At 47.8% G+C, this 24,812-nt stretch overlaps 1 protein-coding gene across 4 annotated transcripts in view; it reads right to left on the bottom strand.

Moving 5' to 3' along the window:
• DENND2A (DENN domain containing 2A) overlaps window positions 1-22,394 on the bottom strand; it is a 61,534-nt gene extending 39,140 nt beyond the window's left edge. For 2 of the 4 annotated variants that reach the window (XM_074871807.1, XM_074871810.1), the window contains exon 1: window positions 22,268-22,394. The gene's annotated coding sequence lies outside the window, so the exon portion shown is untranslated. Of the gene's footprint in view, window positions 1-654; window positions 738-13,168; window positions 13,189-22,267 lie in introns of those variants that run through there. The other 2 variants (XM_074871809.1, XM_074871808.1) reach the window with 2 other exon arrangements.
• Window positions 22,395-24,812: the final 2,418 nt, after the last annotated feature.

Genomic DNA, 24,812 nt, shown 5'->3' with positions numbered 1-24,812 from the left:
GGCTTGGACTGTCTTTGGAGCACCTCTGTGACCTGCTATAGCTTAATGAGAGTTTTAGACAAAGCAGCTCATGGGAGGGGTCCAACATGCACCTGATCTGGTAAAAGGGAGGTGATGAGACTGTGTGGGAAAGTGGGATGGAACTGGGGAGAGAGCACAAGAGAGTGTGCGTGTAGGGATGGGGAAGGGAGACCTGCCAGAGGCTCAAAAGCGTTATCCAAAATGCTCTGCTTTCCTGCCTCATCTGCAATGTGACCAGGGCCCTACAAACTGCCTAGAAGAAAAAGCAGGGCTAAGTTTGGTTCACAGGCAACTCGAGAAGGACATACATACATCAAGCTGGTACTTCTTTACCAATCGCTGCTTTCTCTAAAAACCACACAGGAACTTTCTATCAGCAATGGGAGGCACAGCCCTGTGGCAACCTGAGCCCAGGGCCACCTGGCACGTACATCCTGGAGCAGCAAGGTCATAAAAGAGGAGAGAAGATGCCAAGCCCCATTTGGAGAGCCTCACCACTGCAATTTATTCAGTAATCCCTGCCATTGTTTGGGGGAACAAAGCAGTCATCTGATATCGTTTCAAAATTAAACTGGGAAAGGAAGGACAGGGGAGGAGGTGGGAGGAAAGAGGGAGGGGAGTGATCTCTCAAACCTGTTTGCCGGACCCTGGGAAGGATGTGAAGTCTCCCAGCAGAAGCCTCTCGGCGTATCTCCCACACGCACCCGGCCTCACAATTCCCAGGGCCATGTGATAGGGGCTTCCTGCTACCAAGCGAAGCGGGACCTACCCCGACCTCTCTCTTCCAAACAGAGTTCCTGCCTGCTTTGTGTTCGCAAAGAGGCGTTTGTTTACTGATCTATCATTGGCATGCAGGAAACAGTATGAAATGAGCTGTAATCATCTGTCTCCAGCAATAGCTGTTTGGCTTTCTTCTAATTTAAGTTTTCCTCCCGCCCCCTCTTCCCCAATGCCCTCTTCCCCACTTCCGATCAAAACGCTTTTGGAGTATGCACATCTGGTTCAGGGCACTAGACACTACGCGATGTTTCCAAAGCAACCAGTGAATAAAAAAGAGGCGCTGACAGTAGGCATGCTCCCACCCCCAAAGGACAGAGAAGTCTTCCAGAGGAATATGAACTAAACTCCTTCAGGGAGAGAGGAAACCAGCTTTGCCTGTTGCACTTGGTGTAGTCCCCAGACAACGACAAAAGCCAGAGGAGCACCAAATGCCCTGCAGTCTACGTCATCAGAAACACAGGCTGCCAGCATGCAGGTCGCACGTGTGGAGTCTTGCCTCCGATAAGCTCAGGCAGTGATGGCAGCAAGCCTCCCAGGCCTCCCTTCTTTGCTATTTCATTTGTGGGGAATAAACTAAGCATATCTCAAAGGGTCTTGTGGTTTAGGGATGGATATTACCATTGCTGCTTGTCTCAAGATTTTCTTTGCTCTGTTTACTCTGCACCTCATGCAAAAATCAGATCCAAGTCCATAACTGGATACTAGCCACACCGCTGGTGCACATAAACAGGCTTCACAGCACCAGGAGTGACCCGCAGCTGGTCAAACTCTCCTCCAAGATGGAAAAAAGGACATGCTGTGTTTCTTCTCCTTGGTGCTCACAGAAACGATCTCTCCAGTTACTTTCATGAGTAACTCTGAGCAGTCAGAGCCTGCAAGTAACACCTCTCCACTCCAGTGCTTCACAGAACAAAGGATGCAACATACAGACAGCAACAACGAGACAACAATATATAACATACACATATAAAGAACAGGAAGGATGCCAAGAAGACAAAACACTAACAGGAAAATCGTGAGTAAGGGGAAGCCAACAGTTAAAGCCTTCAAGGCTCCCTCCCCCAGCCCTTGCTCTGTTTGGAGCCCATTTCCCTCTGGGGGAAGAGGCAGGCATGAGGACATGTGCTTGTGCACACGCACGCAGAGGCCACTGCACGGGCCCCTGTGCACAGCCCCAGCACCAGGCAGCATCCCTGGGCCTGGGTACAAGCTCACCGCCTTCCCGAGGTCCCCGGCAGCAGCATGACCTCAGGGGGCGAGCCCCCACAGAGTGGGGAGGACACCAGCCAAGCAGGGACACGGCTAGAGCCAAGAAGGGCAACAGGACCCAAGAGCTGGCTCCCTTGGTGAAACAAGATGCTTGCAGTAGGGGAGTCACTGACTTGAGGTGTCCAACACCAACCCAGTGGCAAGTCAGGGGTTTTCTGAAACTTGAGCTCCACAACACGTGTCATAAGCCTTCCCTAGCTGACAGCAGCAACAGTTTCTCCTCAGAGGACTTCCGTGAAGTCCACTTCTTTTCTCTCCCAATCAGCCCTGCAGATGAGCGTACCCCAAGGTCTGGGAGGACAGGCCACCTCCGCAACAGCAGGGCTTCTCAGTGGCATCCAGTGAAAGGACGATTCAGTTTATGCATGAGAAAAAACATTTTTACCAAGAGGGTGACTGAGCACCAGAGAGGTTGCAAAGGCTTTACCCTTGGAGATACTCAAAACCCAACTGGACAATGTCCCGAGAAAGCTGCTCTACATGACCCCATTCTGAGCAGAGGGGTGGACTTGGCCATCTCCAGAGGTGCCTTCCCACTTCAGCTACTCTGCCATCCTGTGCTGGGCACAGTTAGTCTGGGGCTATGTGAGCTGTCACCTCTTTGCAGGCACTGATTGCCCTGGCCATGTGAGTCTCCTGTGATCCATGGGACGGAAGACACTAACAGCGGGATCATTCAGTTCATCACACTCGTAATGGGATCCGAATTGCAGATAGTAAGGCCCAAGTAATTCATTATAGAAAAAAAAGCAGGATAAACCTATGTAAACATATCCATGAAGGACCAACGACTGGGAAGTGATATACTCCTACAGTATCTTTTAGAGGCAGATCCCACACAGCCTCCTATGCCTCTTGCCCTATTCAGTCCTAACTTTTCCCTTTGATCTATCATATCTCACACCACAGGGCTTACAGTGGGGTCAGCAGAATTCCATGTGTCAAAACAAACTGTATTTTAAAAAACCCCAAGTGGAATCGACGTACCACAACCTCTCTCTTTGTGCACACACCCCATGTCAGAGGAACAACGCTGCAATGCAAGGAATGCAGAAGCTCACAGTGTTGTTCAGCCTGCATGCAGAAAAGCTGTGTTGTGTGTTATGATATGTCTTTAATTTTATGATATAATTCATTCTACTGACCTCCTCCCTCTCTAAGCCCACAGAACAAACTCTGCCTGCTTATATGTCACTAACCTGATTTAAAGGATTACTATTGTTAAAGGGACTGCCCTGCTTCTCCCTCTCCCTGGGCCCCTGCTCTTCCCTTGGCTGCCAGCAACGTGGTCTCATCCCTGTCCTTGGTAAAGGACGTGCCTGATCAGATCTAACAGATCTAACCGACTAAGGGCATGCCTACTTTTCCCTCCCTTCCTGCTCCTGCATCCCTTTCATCAGCTCCAATGGTTGTAAAGCCCTTTCTGAGCTAGCAAGGGCTAGCAAGCTAGCTAGTTCAATTCACTAAACCAGCAAAGAAATAAAAGCGGGGAAAAGCAAAAGGTTTTCTGCTCGGATAGTGACATCAATCACCTGTCACGGAAAACCTGATGAGCACTGAAGCACATGGAATGGAAGGGATGAAATCATATTGCTGGGACAGATTCACTGAATATTTTGCTTTCTCCTCACTGTTTCCCTTCAAGGATATTTGTTGCTCACCATATAACTATATAAATGGAAAACTGGGTTGCACAGACTACAATTTGATTTTAGTACAGGGATGAGCAAGACTTGACTTTCCAGACTGTTACAAGTGCAACCCCCACTGCCTTCACAAGCAGCCATGGGGCCAGCCCCACAGCCCCACATCTGGCAGCCAGGCCAGAGAACACACAGCTGGCTGCAGCTGGCAAAAACTCCACTTTCAGGGTTTGTCCAACATGGCAGAGAGCTCTGGGAAGGGTAGGTGAGGAAGTTCCTAGCCATTTCTCCTTCATTACCTGCCAAATTAAGCAAGGAACCCCTGCAGACACCCATTTCACTTGCTCTCTTACCTATATATATATATATAAAAAATATATATATATATAACAGCTCCCCTCCGTTGCACTGAAGGAAATCGCAGACACACCAAAGAGATTAATGTGATTGCCCAGTTAAGCCTAACAATTATTTTTAAGTTTGACCCCATGTTGAGAAAAACTTCTCTGATCTGCCCCCACCTCTGTCCTCTCACCTCTTCACACTAGATCCTTGTTACATACCACCTTGCTTGCCTACTCAATACAAGCCCATGCTTCCCAGGTTTCCCCTTGCCCAGACAGCCCAGGTTTAACTCTCTGGGATCACAATTCAAGTCCGTTTCCCACTGCTAATTCCACAGTCACTATCAGCTGTCCCAGCCAGGCCCCCTCTGTCCCTTCCCATCCTCCCCATCACCACTTCCCTGTATCCCTCTCTTTTCAGACTTGTCCCCTCAAATCATTGCTTAGCCAGTCCTCTACCCATAGCTCATCCAAATACCTTCCTTCCATCCTAACGACTTTCTGTGATGGCTCCTAGCTGCAGACTCTTCATCCCCTACCTCCCCCTCCCTGCCCAAACTAAGGGCTCTCCCAGATCTACCCAGCCCTCAGCCCTGCCTGTTTTCCTCACCCACCCGTGTCCTATCTCTCTGCTTCAGCAGAAACAACCTCCCCTCCACACTTCCAGGAAGCCTCCCCCACCCAATCTACTACCTTAAAAGCTGCTTCCCTACAGCTTCCAGTTGTTCTTTTTTTTCCACTTGCTCCCAGGCCTAGTATCACCAAAACAAAGCCACCTGACACCAACCAGACTGGCTTGAGCACCTCCTTTCTGCCTGCCCTTACAGGGCAGAACCTGAGGAGTCTGCAGTTTTAGATCCACTACAGCTCTCTCCTGGCTACCAAACATCCTGAACTCCTGGATACAACTTCTGCATGTCCACAGTGCTTATCTGAGACAATGCTTGCCCTACACAGAGAGTCTGCACCTACATGTTGAAGACATTGGACTCTCTATGTGCATTTCCATTGTCAGTATCCTGAGTGGATCCCACACCTCTCCATCACTGCATACCCACACATGCACAGTGTAGCAATTATTTCTTCAGAAGCAGAATGACTGCATCTTTATGTCCAAATCATTGACCTTGACTAGGACCGAAGATCTTTTCCTTCCTTCCTGGTCCAGGCTCTGCCTTTTCTGGATACTAGTAAATTAAGCCATTCCCGCCTCTTTTCTGCTACAGTGTCAGTGGGATAATCGATGGCACAGGAGAAACAAACTCCCAGTAGTCTTGTCCACCATTCCTGGGCAGAGATTTACAAGCAGGTCCTACTAAACCCCAGAAACGTATTCTGTACTGCTGGTTAGGTGGCCAGCCTTTGGCTCTGAACTGCAGATGGCATTTATCCATCACATATGACTCCCAGGTTGGGGCTTTATTATGGGACTATTGTTAAGACTAGGTTGGCAACAAGGCTGTGCTTGGAAAGAAGCTAACCCTCAGCAATGAGAAGAGGGGAGCCAGCAGGACCTGCTGTGGGCAATATTGGTGGGTCATCCTGGGTCTCAATTGCATCCTTAGGCTGTCCATGTTCTGTAGTAAAGCAGCTGGACCCTTGAGAAACTACCCTCACCTCCTGTCCATTACTTCCCTCCACCACCCATTTGCTGAAGGTTGTAGGACAAGCTCCACAGGGATTGCACCAGCGTCACCTGCCTGGCACAGGGAGCTGGAAGGACAGCACATTCAGGAACAAGGTAACTACTGAAGATTTTAGCTACTAAATATAAAAACCTCTGCTGACCCTGTTGCAGTTGAAATTTTCTTCCCAGAAAGCCTTGGAAAAGTTAAGGTAGAGATGACATAGGAGTGGCAAAGGACAAATTCCTGATCCAAACAACATATAACACTTCTGTTTCAAAGCATAAGATTAGTCTTATCAAAAGAAAAGCCTCATGTACTTTCTAATGCAGGGAAAACAGCACATTTTTCTCTCCTAGCTTCACTCTTTGAAACAGCTGAAACATTTTGGCTGAAGGCTTTCAAAAGTAATTCAGCCAGAGGCAATGCTCAGCATGGAAAACTGCAGACTGAAACAAAAAAAAACCCTGACCTGAAGACAGAAATCGAAAAAAGGGTCTCACAATGTGAATTGTCTTCTGTTAAAGGTGGGGCTCCTTGCACCCACTATTATTAAGCTTGTCCCACATTTCCCATTGTCTTATTTTCCCTTTGTTCCTCCCTCTAAATACATAACAAACAGAAAAAAAGCTCAACAACTCAAATGGTATTCAACATCCCTCCAGTTTCCTTCAGGCAACCACACCCTCAGCTGGAAGACACAGCACTTCCAGGGTTAGCGGTGGGATGTTACATGGTCATGTCAAACAAAACAGCAACACTCTTTTTCTAATTCACTGCTCACAAGCACAGATTAAATCCTGCATGTATAGAGGGTAAATACTGTTATTCTTCACGGTGGCAAGTATGGTCTGTATTACTGCTTAGAGACATGATGAGTCTTCACCCCTGCAGGTAGGTTTACAAATACTAAGAAAAAATTCACATGTGAAAGAAGAGGAAGATTCAATATTTCCCAATCTGGCTGCTAAAATGAAATCCGATTACAGTGTTTAGTGGAATTAAATGTTTCAGACTAAGCTTTCTACAAGGAAGCCATGAACAAAAGATTTAAAAAAATACAATTCCAGATGGAGAAACCAAGACCCTGGGAAGTGAAGGCAGGAGTAAAGGACAGCTCTTCTGTGACAGTTCTTGGCAATACTAGATCATCTTCTTGCATTTTAGAATTTGTATTAGCGCATGTGTGCTCACAGTGGGATTGCTCTGCCCCTTTCAAAGTGGCATAATATTTACTTATGCTTTGCAGCCTGATAAATGAAAATTCAGTTACTTTCAGTCAAGGCTGAAGAAGACATTAGTGGTGAATCCTGTGTTGCTGAAGCAAACATGAGCTTGCTGATGACATCAGTGGAGCCGGCATTTCATACCTGTTTTCTTTGGCTTTGAAACTACCCACATACAAGACGACTGTAGTCAATATGGAATAAAACAAAAGAAATATGGACTAGACTTACACGAGCACACGTTTGCCAGCAGAACCATCTATCAGCCATACGGAGAGGGAGGATTCCTATCAGATGCAGTGGAACTGGCTTCAGTCCCCAACAAAGAAGAAACTTCATTGGCAAATAGGCATTTTTACCAGTGTAGTCAGTTGGTGTAGATACTTGTCTCCTTTGATAGATTGCTGTGTTAGAAATATACCAGTCCTACAACAACAGTAAATCACTTCTAGCGTAAAAAGAATTGGAAAGAATTCAGGGTTATTATTATGCTTATAAAAAACCCAAACCTTTGACAGCATAGGAAACAACCTGCCACTAAAATATAGTGTTCAGCTCATGAACCACACTGGAATTCATTTTCGATGTGGTGAGATAACCTCTGCTATTCTAGCATAAACGGGACCCAAAGAGGTCCCTTCAATGAGCAACTCTGCAAAGAGTTTCCTGGCAGGAGACAAATTGTCTCACATTCAGAAAGGAAATGAGAGCATTAAAACGAAGACCCTCAACTTATTTTGGAAGAAGTTATCATTGGGGAAGACAAATGGAGCCTCAGCAAATCTCTCCTTCAGTGGCCTTCACCCTGCAGGATGCTGACTCTTGCCCCTCCTGATGAGGACTCAGCACACAACTTCCTGAAATGTCCATCACCACAACCTTGGGGCACCATCTGCAGAGCCCTGGTAGCTGCATGCTCCAGGAGACCTTCCTGTACCAGCTCCGAGTCCATGACCTGCCACTACACTCTGTCTCTATTAAGCATCACATTCTGAGCTCATGCAAAAGTCACCTCGAGATTGCTTTTTGGTTCTGGAGACCCCGCTTCCCTGTCCTGCTCAACCTCATCTTTTCTCCCACCCTCACTCTCCCGCATAGCTCAACCATCATAAACGCAGAATCTGCTTATTGCAGATCTTATTCCTTACTGAAATCTTTCAGGCACAGCACAGCATGCCATCCCCTCGTTCAACCTTCCTCAGCAGAGAGCAGGGCCAGGCAGCACGTGAGCCGCCAAAGATTCACCCATCACAAGGAGGAAACCTGCCCAGCTCCAAAGAAGAAAAACCTCTGCAAAAGGAGCTTGCATTTATTTATTTTTCGAGGAGGAAAGCTGCTCTCTGTGGGTGTGTGCGTGCATGTGTGCGTGTGTTTGTCAGGACAATAGGAAAAAGGACATTGGAGCAGAGCTGCCAGGAAACAGTCGGCCATCTGCCCGTGTGGAGAGCAGTTTTTCCTTTTCTTTTGTACTAAGAGGAATGTAGCTGAGAGCCGCCATCCGCCCGCGCTGGGAGGAAATCTGAGAGCCTGTGCTCTGCCAGGGAGAGGAAGCGTGGGGGAGGGAGCGAGCCTGGTCCATGTGGTTAAGCGGTCATTACACTCACGGCCAATAAAAGTGGGAAAAAAACCCTAACCAAAACCCCCAAATCCTAGGGAAAATCACTCTTCCTCCTCCACCCTTTTTTACTCTCATATGCAGTTCGATACTCTCTCCCCTCCCAGAGTGATCCTGAGCACAGGAACCTCTGACGGGGCTCGGCAGAGGAGCGTGTCAGGAGGGCAATGGCCAGGGGAAACACAAGGGTTTCCCCCTGCGCTGACACTGGCACCCCTGGACAAGAAAGCAACACAAACAGAAAATCAACTCACATCACCGTGTTGCTCGTCTGCCTGTGCTCTCTCAGTAACCAGGCATTTGGCAACCCGAGCACAAAACAGCTTGAGGAAGGACCCTTTGCTCTTTGGCTCCCTGACCCACTGCACAAGGGTAGAGCATAAGGAGCAAGTCTAATGCATATAACCACCCATATGTTCTTCCCCATGGGCTCTGACAGCTTCTGACTACAAAAGAAAACTATGTAACAGGAGGGAAATCAGATCTGACCCTCTCCTAGTACTGTCAGGCAAAAATGCTGGTAAGACACCACAATGGCTTGGTGGCACATTCTTCTGCCACCTTTGTGGCAGGAAAGCCCCAGGAAAATAAACAAGTAGTTAGGGAAAGGCAAAATTTTCAGAAGTGACTAGATGACTTTGAAGTTTAAGTCCCATTTTCAAAACCAACAGAGGATCATATTTTTTTAAAACAAACATTGTAAGAGTGGCTAACATTTTCAATGAATTTTAGGCACGCATTCCTTTTTCCCTGATTGCAACAGGAGATGCTGTCTAGGTATTGCTGGGAAAACTGAGAGAACATCTCTCTGCATCTTTGTGCACCTACATACCTTGCAAATTGTCTGGCTCCACAGAGCCGGCAGGACTTGCTAACATGGGAGATGTCTGAGATAACAGGTCACAGTCCTGAAAAAGGCACTTCCAGAAGAACTGATGAGTCTAAAGAGCTTCCTCATGGCCTGGCAGCTTGGAAGATGGACAGACTGACCCAGTGACGCTCTGCACCTGAGCATGTCCAAATCACATCTGGCCTGCCAACCAGGCACCCCAGTCCCTTTCAGAAACAAGACTCAGGTTTCCACGTTCTGTCATAACTTTTTAAACATTTTACTTCTTGTAAAAACAAACCCATCAGTGTAGCACTGTGTGTGACCTGAAGCAAATTCCTTGGCTGCTTCTCTCTTGGCTGGATGAGAGACAATGGGAACAAGTGCAAACAACGTAGAGACTTGATATGAGGAAAAATTTCACAGAATCACAGAATCATCCAGGTTGGAAAGGACCTTGAAGATCTAGTCCAACCGTTAACCTAGCACTGACAGATCCCAACTACACCATATCCCTAAGCGCTATGTCAACCCGCCTCTTTTTTTCACCATGAGGGTAATACATCTCTGGAACAGCCCTGCCATCTTCATTGCTGGAGGTTTTCAAGACCCAACCAGACAAAGCCCTGAGCAAACTGGTCTGAGCTCAGACCTGAACCTCTCTGAGCAGCAGGCTGGAGTAGAGGCCTCCTGCAATCCCTTCCAACCTGGATTATCCTATGACAACCTGTCATTAATTACTGGAAAAGAGAGAATTCACTCTCATTTTCTCTGTGGAGAACAAAACCAACTAACAAAAAAACTGCAGAATTCCCTTTCAAAACGCTGTTACTTTTCCTCCCCAAGAGGTATTTTTTGCCTTTCTCCACCAACCAACAAAGAAGCAGTAAAAAATGGCTGCTAAAACAAGATATACAATTACGCTATCCCTAACAATTTCCACAGCCTTTTGTCCCCAGTAATTCTTAGTGCCTAACAAACTTCAACAGTTCAGTGGAAGCTATTAGGGAGGCCATGAATCCACCAGTGCCTTGGCAAATACTGTTGAGTGCTGTAAATTCTCACTATTAGAAAAAGAAAATATTTTCTTCCCAAATTCATTCTACTTTCAGAGAGATCAGGGTACAAATTTTTCAAAAGCTTAAAGTTATTTCATAACTAAATTAAAAAAAAAAAAGCAAACAACAAAACTGAGAAATACTGAAAGCATTTATTTGGGAGATTTGGGTTTTCGCTTTGCTGAAGCATTTCTTTGGGTTTCTCATGGCAGAAAACCTAGAAACTGGAGAGTTATCAAACAAGCACATATTGTTCACTACTCTCTTCCAAAGGATGTACTAAAGGCAATAAATACTCTAGAGGACTTTAATTTCCATTGTTTACTTTCTTTAATATACATCAATGTGTTTGATAATGGAGCAGAAGCAGAGCACCCATGTACAATTTCCTCTGTTGAGCCTCTAGCTCACAACCGAAGCAGAGCTACTCTTACAGAAGCTTCCAACCCAGAGAACGTGCATCCAAGTTTTGTATTCCAGGGTAACCACAAGGGCATACTCCACCCAAGATGTTTGAATGTTGTCCTGGACCGGGCCCCAATACTGTTTATTGTGCACAGGAAAAACTCATCACTACAAAGCAGCCAGCATTGAATGCATTTCACAAGGGCAGATTTTACAGGACCCAGAACAAACTATCAAAGTAGGAGTCTTCTGGAGTAAAACCCTTTGCAGAAGCCCCTGTCCCCTGAACTATTCAATAAACATCAACCCCTTTCATCTTAAATGCTCATAAACATCTCATTTCCAGTCCAATGCAAGGCAAAATCCTAGCTGTACTGAAGGTGTTGATTTGACTCCAGTGATTACGGTGTGGCTTGCATTTCACCCACCAAACACTCCACGTTCACTTCATTTCTGCTCCTCACCAACACAGGTCTACCTACAGAAACCCAAGCAGAACCCCCTCAGCTCAAGTCCATAAAACCCCGCTGGAGGGGGCAAGTCTTACAGGTTCTCATGGGATGTTGAAAGAATATAAAGGTTTCCTGCAGGGTGAGAGATGAGGTCTCCCACAGCAGGCAACCAGCACTAGGAGACAGGTGACCTACCCAGTACAACACCCTGATGATATGCAGGTTCCTCTGCGAAGTTCCCCTCCCTGCTGCCCCAAAAATATCAGCATTATACACTCAGCTTTAAAAGTCTGGCTCAAGAAAGAGGCTGCCATGTCTTTCTCCCTGCAGAAAATGGTGATTTTAACAAATGCACATGTTCTCTAGATTAGATACTCTATGAACAGGCCACTTAGATACTCCTCACCAGAACCACCTTCTTTATGCAAAGGTAGAAGCTGCACTATGTTGCTTCAGTTAATCCATGGCTGAACACAGTGGATCTCCTGGTAACACCTAGATTTTCTTTATTGAAAAGAGAATGCCTACAGACACTACTGGCAAACTAAATCTAAACTCGATCTTTTAAGGGAAATTCCCCAAACATTTTCTTCAACTAGAAGAAGCGCAAGAAGAGCTTATGTAATGCTATACTTGATTTACTTCTTGGCTGGTAAGAAAAATGTTTGGCACTCAAGTAGGCATTCTTCTTCCCATCTCTTCCACATGTATTAACTCAGACATTCAGATTGGAGAGAATTACTCAATAAAAATCTGTTATCCACTTCTCCAAGTGGGTTCACTGCATTTGCATTAAAAAGAAAAATAAGACAGAGGAGAAATTTCAGCACTAGAAATAGGTTAGTAAGAATTTATCTTTACTTATATGCCTTCCTAAGCAAAAAGAATATTCGAGATGCATTGTGTTTGTAAATATAGTTATCATATAAAACTAAGAAATTACTTTTCATTAGACTTTTTTCACACGAATCTGATTTTTGTTGACAGGTCAAAATGATGACGAGTAAGAAATCAGTCCTACCTCGGGTCATATGTTTGGCAAGACTGACTTCTCAAAATATTATACACCGAGATAAGAGTAAGCAGTTTATATGACAAATATGCTCCCAGATACCTCAGATTAACATAATTTTCTAAGCAGGAATGAACCTGGAACAATGGGCCGACCCCTCTCAGCTTGATGTCCACATGTGAGCTACTCTTTTAGCCTCTTTAATACTCGCAAGAGGTAATTTGTGCTCTAGAAGTACTCTCCCTTCCTGGGATAGGCATCTCACAAACTCTGAATCATGCTGTAAAAGTGCCTGTTTCTCCTACCTGATCAGAAAGGGTCCAGAAACTTATCTGGGCAAGATATGCTCACATACCTGAAATACAGCTGCATGGTCTCAGCAACTCAATTCACAATCACAAACAGGTTTGGATGGATTTGCTGGATAAGCAAATTACTTATGGTTTCTAATCAACTGAAATAATTTTTTCCAAGTTTGATCTAAATTCAGTATGCTGCTAAAAATCCAACCAACCCAACAGAGAGAGAAACTTTCAAGAAAACGTTTGATGTGATTTGAAGGAAGCTTACAAGAGTCAGGTTCTTTATTGTGAAATGACATTACCTAGCAAAGTTTAGCTAGGTTGCAGAGGATGTGTTAAACCTTCCTTCACAAGGAGCTGAAACACTTTATTCAGGCTTTTCCTCCTTCCCACCATATTTTTTTTTGGAAGGGAAAAAAGGATGGAAGGGAAGAGATGGGGCTACCCTGATACCTTTCTCCAAATACTTATTCATATAATTTTTTTATTCAACTACAGAACTGAAAAAGAAATACCACAAAATTCCCTCCAAAGCACCAAAAAGCCCCAAACCCCACTTCCAGGTCATTGCTGGAAGTACACACCACCTTGTTTTTCTGGTGATCTCATCCACGTACATCTCACTGTGCTTCATCAGTGTATCACCAAGTTATGCTGACTCTGTAAAACAACTGCTTAAGAAAAGTTTCATTATACAATCTCCTGCTTAATTCTGCATTCAAGGATTTCATGGCAAGTCATACAACAATCTCCTCTATTGCAAAATATTGTTCACAAGTTTAAAAAAAAAAAAAGAAGAAAGTTACATGTGCAACAGAGACAGTGAGACGGCAGTCCTTCAGGAAAAAAAGAATGGTTTAGTGATTACCTGTTTCCAGGCTTTTTTGATAATGTGTTTTTACTTAAAAACAGAAAGAAAGAAAAATCAATGTAATCCAAGGTCAGGCTTGATTTTTCAAAAACCAGATCTTTACCAGGAGCCTGAAGTGAAAATAAAATATTACTACTGAATGCATCCAGAGGAGGGCAACAAAGCTGGTGGAAGGGCTGGAAGGCATGTCCTGTGAGGAGTGGCTGAGGGCCTTGGGTTTGTCTAGTTTGGAGAAAGGAGGCTGAGGGGGGACCTCACTGCTCTCTACAGCTTCCTGAGGAGGGGAAGTGGAGAGGGAGATGCTGAGCTCTTCTTCCTGGGATCCAGTAACAGGATGCATGGGAATGGTTCAAAGTGTACCAGGGGAGGTTTGAACTGGACACTGGAAGCATTTCTTTACTGAGAGGGTGGTCAAACACTGGAACAGGCTTCCTAGAGAGGTGATCGATGCCCCAGGTCTGTCAGTGTTTAAGAGGCATTTGGACAATGATCTTAACAATGTGCTTTAACTTTTGGTCAGCCCTGAATTGGTCGGGCAGTTGGACTACATGATTATTGTAGGTCCCTTCCAACTGAAATATTCTATTCTATTCTATTCTATTCTATTCTATTCTATTCTATTCTATTCTATTCTATTCTATTCACAATAATAATAATAAAAATCTAATGGAAGGCTGCCTTGAGCATGAATGAGCAGAGGGACTGGAATTGGTGTATGTGAATAGTTTGGTTTGAAGAACAGAAAAGCTAGAATTTTTATTCCTGCAGTGATTGCTGGTCAGAGTTGAAGTCCTTCACTGCTCTGACATGGCAAGCGCTTTGTTTCTGATAATGTTTCCAGATTCCTTTGGATCAGAAAAATAATTTTATCCCATGTAAGCAAACATTAAGCAAGCGGGACATGAAGCAATATATTACATGTCAGAATAAGTAGTTTGAAAAAAACCAACCTCATCAAATTCTGACAACATTTTACGAAATTTGTGCCTTTTAGAGGTGATCCTATTTTTCCTTGAAACACACCCAAAAGTGTCTTTCTCTGACTAGTGATGGAATTTAGGAATTTAACAGGGGAAACTTTGGATTCCCACTGAACTTGTGTACTCTAAATCATCCTAGAAGGAAATTTCCTACTGTGCAAACAAGAGGATACCAATGGGGCAAGCTTTAGCACAGACTAAGTGGCAATAGCCATCAGTATCCTTCACCAACACAAGGACAGGACTGTTGTATGTGAGAGGTGACACCATGACAGAACTTCAACTTGAGTCACTCATAGTAATCTTGGGGAACAGAGACAGAAATCTGGTGCAAAAAACAGTTACCATGTGTTGGTTTCCCAGTAGGAAACCTCTCAGTCCTCTCTCAGAGTGTGACAAAGCTGAAAAATGGCAGCCAGCTAGATCAGACCTTCTTACATCATCTGGAAAAAGCTCAATACCTTAACCATCTCCTTTCAGTAAGAAATACTCTTGCAGAATTTGACTACAGCTTGCCGCACATACGCCTAGCATGCCAAGGGAGGGAAACACAGATTCTCAATGACAGCCTGATCCCAAGCTCACTGAATTCAAGGAAAAGCTCCCATGGACTTCAGCAGACTGTGGAGGATGCCTCAGGGTCTGTTTTTGGCCAGCTGTTGACTTCTGAAGTGCTACACGTGCTGGAGAAGACACCCTTCTTGATTTATAGTTAAAGGCATTTATTTCCCTTTGCTACTAAGCCACTCTGAGCTCAGGATAACCCGAGACTCGACTCTTACCTAAAGGAAAATGTGAAGCCTATAGTCACATCATGCTCTGCAGCTGAAACACATTGTATTTTTGTATGTGGAAAACATATCCATTTTCTAGGGGGGCTTAACGCTTTTAAAGAAAAAGCTCCAATAGTCTGAGATGTCTCTGGGAGCTCTTTCCTTTCTCATTTAGCAAGGTGGTGTTTGGCTGACGCTGGCAAGCAAACTCATATTTATGAAGTACCCTCACAGTGCCCTGTGAAATTTGCCATTTCCTTCCATGACAGTTAGCGCTATCTATCACGAGAACATAATCCCCTAGGACAGGAGACCCGAGCCCCTTCGCTGCTCTCCTCTGCAAGCAGATGTGTGCACGTTCCCCAGCTCTGAAAGTCACGGCCGACTTTTGGCAAGGAACTACAGCAGCTGCACATCTGCAGAGGGGAAAAGCTTTCAGCAAAAAATACAGAGGGGGATCTCATCCTCCCCCTGCCTGCAAAGCAAGCTCAGCATTTGTTCCTCTCCAGATGACACCCTGATGGGTTGATTTAATCATTCACATATGCATGCCTATTCACAACGCTAGCAAAATACCAGGGCTGTGACAGCATCTCACCTGAACTGCTCACAGTAACGCGGCTTGTCAGCAAGCACTTGGCAAGAAGTCTCGCAGGATATTAAGAGGAAAGCAATGTTCAAGGACATCACTAATATAAAATGATCCTACAGAATACAACTGGGTGTGTGAGACCACTTGTGATGAGGAAGACACCTAAGCAGGTGTTTAATTTTAAGCCTACTCTCAAAGCCTGCTATCTTCAATTAGATTTCATGAAGCCCAGTCCAAACTTCCCTGAGCAGGAATGATGTACTGCACTGGCAGCCAAAGTGCTCTGCTGGGTGGATTTAAGCATGCGCTTAGACCTACATGTCTGCTTAAACGATTTGCCAAACTGGGGGCACTGTACAAAATATTTAAGTGTAGGCGGGATCACAGAAACACTTCACCACTTTTATTCCCAAAGGGAAATTTAATTAAAACACAGAGCATCCAGCCATTTAAAATTATTCTGGTTACAAAGAGCAGTAAGTCCTTGCCCCCTGAAACAGTCTCTCTGGTGAATTGCCAGAGTCCCCAGTAAGGTTCTGGAAACACAACTTACGTGCCTGAACTTGGTCAGGAGCCATCTGCTCTCAGGGATCTGCAGGATCACGAGTCTCATTGCCTGGCAGGGTCCCACCCAGAACTCTTTCATGCACTTCCAACTGAGGTGGCACCTTTCCCCACTCAAGTTGCCCCTAACCATCATCAGCTCTTGACATTTTAAGTGTCTGGGCCAGATTTTCAAAGGAGCTCAGAGCCAAGCTTTTCTGACTGCTTCTCCGAGACCAGATTCTCTGCCAGGCAGAGTCTCCTGCACAGATATCTAGCCCAAGCAGGGTCAGCACCCCGTATGCTGAACTGTTCAGCAAATCTGATTACTTACCATCATCCCTAATGAGGAGCTAGGCATAGGAAAATACAGCTGCCAGTATCTACTTGCATAACCTATCTTTACACTATCTCAATCCAGATTGATAGCCCTCTGCTGCATGTGTGCTAGAAGGAACAAGACCAGTGAAACAAACTTCTGTCAGCATTAGCAATACTATTTTACAGAGGAGAAGAGACAAGACTTGCCTTGTTAAAGGATGCCACAGTCGAAAACAAAGTAATGCCCCTCCAATGGCTCACACAGCAGCATCTGCCTTATTAGTGGCACAGCACCAGTAGCAACTCACAAACCCCACTTCAGGCATGAAGTATAGAGCCAGACAACTAACTTACCCATCTAGCTTCCTTCCTTTTGCCTTTTACTCTGATTTTACATCACGCATCTCAAAACGATCCATGCCCCATACTCACACTCCTAGATGAGACCTCGTCAAGGCTGCACGTGAAGTCAACTGTGTGAAGAACCCAGGAATGGCCAGGCCCATCTGTTAGAGGCTTTTCTCTGTATGGGTTGGCGTTTTTATTTTAATTCCCTCTGCTTCTGGGCCCCTCTCCATCTCTCGCCCCTCCCATCTCTCTCTCTCTGCTCATGAGGACAGAGTTTCCATCCTGGCTCTAGTCCAGCACATGCATGGGCAAAAGCAGTGCTCAGGAAAAGCCATCTTCTGCTCCCTTTCATCACATAAACACTGCCGGTTCCCAGCCCAGGAGCACAGGGCTGAGCGAGAGCTTCGGCTGCAGCACAGGGGGACTGAGAACAGGTGACTCCTGCCCGAGCTGAACACCACAGCCCGGCCATAGGGCAACCGCCTCCTCTCCTGGCCTCCCCGCTCCCGATGAGCAACCTGAGGCTTTACCCCAACCGCCCATGAATTGCTCGTCAGATGGCCAACACAGACTGATCTCACGTTCAGCAACAGTACATTCCGTAACGGAACGTACGGAACGGTAACCGGTAACATTCAAGCCAAATTCTCATTTGTATGAGCGATTAAAAAAAGAAAACCAAAAGACCCCAAGCAAAGCTGGCCGGCAGTGTCCCAGCGGTGGGATGATGACCTCACCCAAAATGTACAGGGTCTCAGAGATGTACTAACTCCTAACGAGTTTAATTAGTAAAAACTGACCTTTAATCACCACTGTAACCATTGAATTCACCCTGCTAAATCCCTGGAACTAACAGTATGCCAGCTGCAGCGGGTTTCCCTAACCTGGGGAGGGGAAGAAGCACTGAAAGAAAGGACGAAGATTACACCAGCACTCACAGTGTTCATTCCAGCAGGACATTACTCTTTCAAGCTTCCATCTTCCCAACTACACTTGACTTCCCCTCAGCTTTACCATGGGATTGTGCTATTTGCAGAAAAGACAGAAATGAGATTCTCAATGCATGTTATCTGCATTAAAGAAAGGAGTCTTCATGTTTAAAACTTCTTGCAAGGAAGATTTCTCATGAGCTGCCTTTTGGGGTCTTTGTTGCACATACATGGCACCCTGCATTTGACCAGCAAACGTTTAGGCAACATATTTACCTCAGAGCAGTACAAACCCAGGGGGTTTCAGCATACCTGGCCATCACATCAGGATTATCCCAAGAGCACAAACTCTGTTGGCAACTGCAATGGTGACAGGCTGGAACCACATGATACAGTTCAGAGCTGCTCAGAGCCGTCTCGGCACAGGAGGGATGGGACCATCATGATGGCAGAGCCCCAAAGATGTTTCACTGCAGGCTCTATGCCATGAGTTCCCACTGAGCTCCTGGCTCATTAAAAGACATGAACTGGTGAGGACTCACATAAGCAGCAGACAAGTATCTACTGCTCCAATGAGGTACCGGACTGGGGACTTATGAATTTCACCTCATCAGTCCTATGTCTACAGACACAGAGTACCTCGACCCAATTAGGTGAACCACCTAAAGGCTGGGACAGATCTTGAGTAGGACTGGCCTATAGGACCGTAAGTATTTACTTATGTAAGATAGTGATGATGCCTTTTAGTGCTATACCAACAAGAGAGACCTTGAACTGGTCCTCAGCCTGTTCTGTGCCACACTTCCACCCAAGGACACAGCTCTCAGTTGAAAATCGAGCTTGTAGAGGGTCAGCAGCCCCAGGGACTCTAGTTTCTTTGTCTTAGGCACCCAACTTCAAGATCACCCAAGGCCCCTGCAAAAACCTACATTTCTAAAGCATTGCCTTCATGAAACCAGGAGCCTGGTGTTCAGTCATATGACATACACAAGGCTGACCACGGACACCGAGAATGGGAGCGCTCCTCACTAAAACCTGGGCTGAAATCACGGAACGGCATCTGTATTCACACATTTCAGCCTTTGCTTTCATTTCCAGTAGTTTGTAAAGCCACTTAGAGGTGAAAAACAGAGAAAAATCCCATAAGCAAGATAAGCGTGCTGTTGTCCTTTCCGTTGCAGTTCAGAGCTACAATCAAGAAAACACTGCCTGTACTCCAGCCTTGTCTGGGTAAAACAGTGCTTACAGATAGGTACCCCTCAGATACAATGTTATTTGAGCTGTATCTAGGCAAAACCAGACTCACTCATTTACTGTCAGAACTTGAATGCACAAGAAATTTCTTTCTAGCTACATCCCACTCCCTTCTTCCCTGTGGAGAGTCTTCTCAGTCCTTAAGGAACTGCTATGCAAGTTCATTAAAAGTCCTATTTCAGCATTTCCTTCATAGTAGAGGCCTCTTCCAGCCAGCTTTTGGGATCCTGCCAACAGACATATCAGCCACTAGTACTTAAATCCTTCCGCTAAAAAATGCTTCCCCAAAGAGCTTATACCCCAGTTCTGGATGCCTAAGAGAGCTGATCATCACAATTAACCAGCCTCAACAAGAGCTTAAGAGAGGTTCTTCTCCACTCTCACAGGCTTAATGGTGCACTACAGAGCCTTTTCTCCCCTTGGTCTGGCCTCCACTTAGGAAGGAGTAGCTTCAGCACAGTTCCAGTCAGGAAATAAATGTCAGGTGCTAGAAAAGGAAGAGAGAACCAGCTGCCTTGGGATGCACTTAGGGGGATCCAAAAGAACATGACACTTACTGGGCAATTCTGAAACACCCAGCATCTCTCCATGTTTAAGAGTCTGGCTCTGTTGCGTGAAGATCTCACTGGCAAATTTCTTACATGAGGGGCAAGGACTGCATTTGGCTCCATGCACCCAGAGTGCCCAGCAAAACAGAGGTTTTCATTCCAGTCCATGTGAATTAGTTACTATGGCTGATATTCAGAATCACTTAGCGGAAAAGCTTCTACTGGATTAAGCTCACCTCTGAAAACCACTGCCTTGCAGCTTACACAGTCTTTATTTATCATCTCCTTGTCAAAATGAACATTTCTAACATGTAAATATGCCAGGCATGGGAGAAAGACAAGCATATTGTAAGTGCTCGACAAAGGATCTAAATGCCCTTCTTGTTTTTGGAGAACAGAAAGCATCACGTGGTTGTGTCTGCAGACAAAATGTCCTAAAAGATTTCCCAAGGCAGCGAACTGGGGACGCTACCGAAAGCGGCGCTTTGGGACGCTCCACGCGCACTTGTGGTCTACAAGGAACATCGTGCTTAGGGATCTGAGCTGATGAACAGGGAGCAACTTCTGCATGGACTGTCAGGACAGGGACATGCCAAAGGCCAATCCAGGCTTCAGCACACAACCTTCTCACCCACAGGCAAAGAGAGGTCCCAGCTGAGCCATAAATCTTTAGCCTGCTTTTTACATCCCGGGTCACTCCAGTGCCCTTTGTTTTCAGTGCTTTCTCTTCCGTTTCTCAAAGAGGCGCTGTATTACCCTGGGAAATCCTGTGGCTTTCCTCTCATTTCCATACTTAGCATTTTCAGTTGTTTCCAAGTCTGTCCCAGTGTGGTAGATATCCATTCTCACACACTGGAACACTGTTTGGATTATTTTTAAAAAAACGACCAAACAAAAACCCCCCAAAACCCAATAACCACCTAACCCCCCAAAACACTGCCCCAATGACAACAATTCAGAATAAAACACAAGGGTCGAGGAAACGCATTCCTTTCCTCTGGCAGGATGCAGTAACAACTCCCTTTCTGGTGGTTCAGAAATGGAGCCAGTACACTTTATTGGATTTCGCTACCACACACCAAGAATGAGTGGTCAAGTTTAGGTGGCAGCCAACACAGAAAACAGCTTTTTAATCCACCAGCAACACCAGCACCTCCCCTCCCAGTAGCAAATGAAAGTCCCATGGAAATCCTTCTGCCTCTCTCTTTATCCTCCCAGCTGAGCTCCAGGCCAGAGACACTCTTCTCCAAAAGCAACAACCCTGCTTAAATGGCAACAGCAAAGGTGGCCGAGAACACCTCAAGGTCAGGAACAGCTCCCAGACAACTTGCTCACCTGTCCACAAAACAAGCTGTGCTCTTGTAAAGAGGAGGATTAAGCGCCCCATGCTTAGCACTTACTACTTGCTCCTGCAAGGCTCCAGCGCCGCTCCAAGCAGTCAGAAAGCCCCAATCCCCCCTAGACCATCCCTTTTCCAGCACCCGGCAACAAGGGTCAGGCTCCTTGGCGACTCATAACACCAAAACCTCCGAAAGCATCCCAGATACACCCTGCACGGTTTACCTTCCCGTTTGCATTTGACACCCTGGGACCACGGCAGCAGACAGCTGTAAATTCTTCCCTGTTCCCTTCCCAACCACCGTTCCCCTCCACCAACTCCATTAGCGCCCATTTTCCCGGGGTACCAGAGCAGGAAGGCAAGCTGGCATTTCTTCCCCCAGGACAGGTGAATATTCTCATGGATCCCAAGTGGGAGTTAGAAATGCCACCCTGTTAAGCTACAGGCTGCACCCAAGTGCAGACGTTTCCTACTGCTGAAGGCAAAGGAAGAGAAAAGCAGGCTATCCAGAGCAGAAAGGGAGAAATGCAGAGCTACAAACACCGAGGGATTCAGAACTTTGCTGAAACTGAGGAGGACTCTGCTGCTTGCTCCAGCAGGGCCCAGGTTTCCCCCAAAGAATTTGCTTAGCGTTTCCTCATCTTTTTTGTTGCCGGAGACCGAGCCAGGGCTGAGTTCACCCAGGGGCCCCATGCTGGGTGGCTGGGCTGCCTCTGCTCCTCCGCCCCACCGCTCCCGAACCACTTGGGTCGGCTTTTCAGCAGCTCCCACGTCTCCTCAGCCCCTTTGCCACCCGCCCGCGGCCGAGCACCGCTCCGGCAGCCGACCCGGCCCACCCGCACCCGGCGGGGACGGAGGGAGCAGCGGCCGAGCCCTCCCCGTCCCGGCGGGAAAGCACCGGGGGTGCGCGGCCGTGCCCTCAGCGGCCGGGAGAGGGGTGGTGGTGGGGGGGGGTGTTCAGCTCACGCCCCCCGGTTTCCGTCTTTACAGCCGAACCGGGGGGAAGAAAAGCCAATTTGGGGGGCTGAAGGAAAAAGGGATTAAGAGAAATATTGGAGCGGCACCGATCCTCCGCGCCCAACGGCGGGCTGCCTCCCAGCACCTCTGCCCGCCCGCCCGCTCGCTCTTCCCCGGTAACGCCCGCCGCCTGCCCGGCCCCGCCACGGGGACCCCTCCGCGCCCCCCTACCTTCCTCGGCGGCGGCGGGGGTGGGGGGCCGTGCCCCGGCATGGCGGCGGCGGCGCCGGGCGCCGGGCTGGCGGCGTGCGGACGCGCGGCTGGGGGCTCCCCGCCCGCCGCGCCATGCAGCGCCGCGCCGCTGCCACCGCCCCCCGCCGGCCCCGGCCCCGGCCCCGGCCCCGGCCCGCCGCTCTCCGGCGGGAGCGCCGCCCCGCCCCGCCCCGCCGCCTCGGCAACCGCGACCGCCCCCCGGTCCGCGGAGTGCCGCGTCCTGCGCTGCCGGCCGGCCGGCGTCCGCGGGGAGTGCGGCGGGGGGCTGCCCGAGGTGAGGGGGGTCCCCGAGGTGAGGGGGACTGTCTGCAGGTGCGGGGGGGGGTGGGTGGGTGGGTGAGAGGGGGTGCCCGGAGGTGGGGGGGTCCCCGAGGTGAGGAGGGGTCCCCGAGATGAGGGGTGTGCCCGAGGTGAGGGGGACTGTCTGCAGGTGAGGGGGGGTGCCCGAGGTGAGAGGGGGTGCCCGGAGGTGAGGGGGATGCCCGGAGGTGAATGGGATGCCGGTGGCAAGGCCAGAAGTTTTAAAAAAGAGACAAGGCGCCTGGTTGCAAACAGACATACCAGAGGGAAAGTCCTTACTTGCCACCAATACGGCACCGGTTCCTCCAGCGGCCCCCCGCTGCGGGAGGAACCGGTGGCGGCGCCCGGCCAGCTCGCAGCCGCCTCACCGGGCAGCGGCCGGCCGGGAGAGCCCCGAGCCTGCGGCACGGCGTCCGTCAGCGGGCCCGTGGCTGCGCCGGGCCAGGATCCAGCTCCCTGTTGGCACAGGGGTTTGCTTGGTCAGGTCGGAGCTACCCGTTAAAGCCAGCGAGGGATCTGGATTGGGAAGTAGATTCGTTCTTCCTACAGGCTTTTGGTTCCCAGGGTACATTAAAAATACTAGAAAGGAGAATTTTTTTTTTTTTTTTCCCTCCGAGTAGAAGCGTGCACCCAAAGCTGGGAACCAGCCCAACTCTCAGTGTGAAAGGCCGCAGCTCCCAGCCCAAAGCCTCCCTGCACGAGACAGTAGCTTTGCTGAACTGCAGTGATGGCAACCTTTGTGGTGGCTGTCCCCTAAAACACACTCCTTGACAGGTTGCGGTCACCTATGCAAAAACTCCCAAAAGGGAGACAGGGATGATGTCGTTGTCAGCTGCATCCTTGGCTGTGGGCGCATTAGTTTCGATTTATAAAAGGCATGTGTCCTCTGCGAAGGAAATGAGCAATCCTCTCTAGCAGTGTGATTACAAATGAGGTTCATATATCACCAGCGGACTCTGGAATAAGCAGGAGGCCCAGCACTGCCATCATCTGTGGGGCAGAAAGCCCAAGGTTCAGGGCAAGCCTGGAGGATGAAACAGCTCCTTGGCTCTACTGAACTACCATCATCACCTCCGCAGGCTTGTGATTTTAATTTCTTTTACTAGTAGTGATACACTGTCATGTGCCCTCAAATACTGCCATTACTCAAAGCTCTGACTGTTTCATTAATACCACACTGAGGAAGCCACTAATAAACACAGCAGTTCACTCGCCAGCATCAGGCTACCACTAGAAAGCCTCAGCTTTTGCTTAAAAATAAAAAGGTAATCACTGGCTTCTCTTACAGTGGAAGAAAGGAGAGGCAGCTGCCACCTTGCAATGGCTGAAGTACCCCCTGCGTGTGTCCACCCCCTCATTTCACCTGTAGTTGATCCACTGGCTGGTCCCAGCCAAGGGAGGCTCAAAGTCAAGATGGCACGAGCTCACCGCCACTGTCAAAATCACAGAATCATCTAGGTTGGAAGGGACCTTGAAGATCATCTAGTCCAACCATTAACTTAGCACTGACAGTTCCCAACTACACCATATCCCTCAGTGCTACGTCAACCCGCCTCTTGAACACCTCCAGGGATGGGGACTCCATCACCTCCCTGGGCAGCCCATTCCAACGCCTAACAACTAGTTCTGTAAAGAAATGCTTCCTAATATCTAGCCTAAACCTTCCCTGGCGCAACTTGAGGCCATTCCCTCTTGTCCTATCGCTTATTACTTGGTTAAAGAGACTCATCCCCAGCTCTCTGCAACCTCCTTTCAGGTAGTTGTAGAGGGTGATGAGGTCTCCCCTCAGCCTCCTCTTCTCCAGACTAAACAACCCCAGTTCCCTCAGCTGCTCCTCGTATGACCTGTGCTCCAGACCCTTCACCAGCTTCGTTGCCCTTCTCTGGACACGCTCGAGACATTCAATGTCCTTTTTGTAGTGAGGGGCCCAAAACTGAACACAGTAATTGAGGTGCAGCCTCACCAGTGCCGAGTACAGGGGTAAGATCCCTTCCCTGTCCCTGCTGGCCATGCTATTTCTGATACAAGCCAGGATGCCATTGGCCTTCTTGGCCACCTGGGCACACTGCTGGCTCCTGTTCAGCCGGCTGTCAATCAGCACCCCCAGGTCCCTCTCTGACTGGCAGCTCTCCAGCAGACCCCTCCCCTCTCATCATCAGGAGCCCGGGGACAGGAGGGCAGGGGCCTCCTTTGGTACAGCCTG

This window comes from Strix uralensis, chromosome 5, assembly GCF_047716275.1.
Source record: "Strix uralensis isolate ZFMK-TIS-50842 chromosome 5, bStrUra1, whole genome shotgun sequence".
NCBI classification, from domain to species: domain Eukaryota; kingdom Metazoa; phylum Chordata; class Aves; order Strigiformes; family Strigidae; genus Strix; species Strix uralensis.
Note: the sequence above shows the minus strand (reverse complement) of the source record. Positions and strands in the feature narration are given on the sequence as shown.